A 3462-nucleotide genomic window follows, 5' to 3' on the forward strand; every position below is an offset into this window, starting at 1 on the left:
ACATTTTACATAAATGTACCTATATTTGTATTAATTTAAAATCTATAGATATTTAAATTTTTATTAGGTATAAATATACATACAGAATAAAATCAAAAATATCACTTGTAGTGAAATAAAAAAATTGATGATTAATTTGAAACCTAGGTAGGTAGACACCTATATTATTAATTAATGAGTTGTTTATGTACCTACCATAGGCAAACTAAATCTCTGAACAAATTCTCGGTGAATGGTTATATTATCCTTGTTTGTTCTCTAATAAGGAGATACGAATAAAGGAAAATTCAAAACATTTATAGAGGGTAAATTATGTCTTGCTATATCTATTATGATGGAATTTAAATGCAAATCTGATTGTAAAGTATAGATGTGAATGCATGATTGTAGATGTGAGTGTAGTGATCGGGATACGATACAGGACATCGCCTGTTCACATATATAATTACCTATTTAAACAACGTGGTACGTTTTTTATAACCTTTAAATTTTATAAGATAATGTATTTAACATCACTACTACAACTTTTAGAATTTAACTACCTACTTTATTAAATATAAAATAACTGCATACTATGTACATAACATATAGGTAGGTAAATTATGTAATTGGGAATGAACTAGTACTCGCGGCGATGTGTCTGTGACACGACGAGCATTATGTTACACTGGGATAATTGTCAAAGTAGAACTGTGACTTTCTTCTGAAAAATAATAGGTGCTCAGTTCTGTACTTACACTAGTGTTTATACGAATTCTAGCAATGACATAAGTGCGGCGTAATGTTAATAAAAATATTATGGCCAATTATTTTGATATTAAATAAAGTTACGCTACCTACGCTAGTCAATAATAATATGCACCGGTTTATCGACAAAAACAATGCATGCGTTTAATCTTTGATATTTTTCAATATTAAAATGAAGTAGGTATCTAGTTTGCACTTACGCCATGTTGTATACTAATTTAAATAATATTGTTATATACATTGATTTTTTCGTATGATGCTGTTGCATCAATCGTTGTTTGAGTCTATTTTTCGTTTATGAAAACTGAACACATATACCAATTGTACCATTATAGGTTCAATCTTCTAGAATTTACAGAGTAGAGTAGACTGTAGAAGAATGAACATAGTTTCTAGTATTCTGCAATTGAATAATTTAATTATATTTCAATACTAAGGGGGTTTAACAGCAAAAAATGTCTAGTACCTACCTACTTTTCAAAATAATCAAAAACATTTTTTTTTTTAAGCATTTCAAGTTCAAATATTTACGATATTATATTATTTTATAAATAACGAATACTTGAAATTTTCTCAACATTTTTATAATATCATTTTAATTGTACAATGAGATTTTTAAACTTTTAAAATTTTTTTTTTCTATAAATGTCAATAAAATATTATTCTCTGGGTAAAATAATTATACAAATAACATTTAATACAAGATCCTTCTATCTGTATAAAAATATTAAAAATAAATCCATAAGGTTATACCTAATAATAATCTATAGTATAATCTATAGTAGAGCAGTACCCACTTACCTACCTTTTTTGTTTGTTTATTAAATACTTACAACAACATTAACAATAGTAAATATGATATAATTTAAAATTTTAAAATTTATTCATTTTTTAAATTAAACAAAAGAGCTTTTATCTAAAAAATATAAATACTTTTTTTTGAACGGGTAATGGTAAAATTATGTTATTTCGGCCAATTTTAATAAAGGCTACTTATATTAAGTTCAATTATGCTAACGAGTAACATTATATTTAACTTTAAATAATCGCTAATCTTTTAGCATAAATAGAAAAATAGCGTAGTCTAAGTTACACCAAAAAAAGTCATAACAGCTAATAGGTATAAATAATAGCATAAATAGGTTATAAACCAATGTTTTTATTATTTTTTTCAAACGTGAAGTCTAGGACCTGAGACTAAGCTTTGTACGCCCATCTTTAAAAACATACTTATTAGTTATTACTTATTACCTACCAATTACCATTCAACAAAACTGTATACCTACTAGAGTTTAGGTACTACAGCCTTATTGTCTCTTAAATATAGTTATGCTATTATAATAATATAATCATATTGTAATATAGAATATAGTTGTAAACTCAACAAGTATGGGTGGTAATAAGCAGTAACGGCGAATTTATAAGTGATCAACTAATGGGCAGTTAAATTTCGTGGTTAAATATAGCCAATTTAGGTACCTTGTACCTATAGTCTGTGAAAACAATAATAATGCGAAAAATAATTAATATTTTGGTAGAATGTATAATGTGGATAATTTAACAGTAGTGTCTAAAATGACTTATTTGTATAATATCATTAATATCTTCCGCTGTATAACGGGGACTGACAAGTTCGTCTGGTTTTTACACCTATATAATATATTAATAAGTTACATTTATCAATTGACAATCTTTAATCGTTTATTTTATTGTAAATAGTTTATATTATTGTAAATACTTTTTGTTTATATAAAATATTTTGATTCCAAAATTTTCACGAATTTTAAGCTTAATTTATACAATGCTGTTAAATATTTATTTTAATTTCATCTAAGATACCTAATATATTTTATATCGCACAATTACATCATAATATTTTATACTTGTTGATAGCTATCAATACATTTTTTAAGACATAAGAGTAAATTTGAAATTGTCCTCATTTTTTTTATTTTACTTGACTAGGCAAATAAGAGAAAAGTCCATTTCCTTGCCAATATTGAATCTCGAACATTATTTCATACACTGTTTTGAATAAATGTTATTATTAAAAAATGTCTTAAATGTTCAAAACACTGTCAGCATATTCAAAATGTTTTAGTTGAAGTCGCAAAGCAAGAACACTGATCTGAATATTAAAAATATTTAAATTTATTTATTTGTATGAAAATGAGGCTCAATAATTTTATTTACTTAGGTACCTACTCGTCAAATTGTTACATTTAAGTATGTAAATTTGTTTTCAACTTATTTCCATTATTCACGCCTGCGTGCAGTATATTTAAACTATAAAGCATATAAAATGAACTAAAATATATGTATTACAATTATTAAGTACCTTATTAAAATTGCAAATGCGCTTTAAGAAGAAGGCTCACGTCATAAATTACATTTTATACTTAATGTAGATACAATAATAATATAATATATCGATCCCACGTAAACCGCGTTTATAAATACGAATATAATAATTCACTTACCTACATAAATGTTATGTATAATAATATTATGTAGGTATACCTATATTTTTATTTGTTGTTACATAATTATTGCTGCAGAGTACAATAATATCTTTATCTACATTCTAAATGTTTTTCGTACACTTAAAATGACTCCGTGTTGTAAAAACAAAACAAAAAAAATGGAGGGGCTTCCTGTAGAATAGTGTGAATGGTTGGAGATACCTGTCTAATAAAACGAGTGGTATGTTATATC

This window comes from Melanaphis sacchari, unplaced genomic scaffold (genome assembly GCF_002803265.2).
Source record: "Melanaphis sacchari strain LSU unplaced genomic scaffold, SCAv2.0 Contig54_pilon_pilon, whole genome shotgun sequence".
NCBI lineage: Eukaryota > Metazoa > Arthropoda > Insecta > Hemiptera > Aphididae > Melanaphis > Melanaphis sacchari.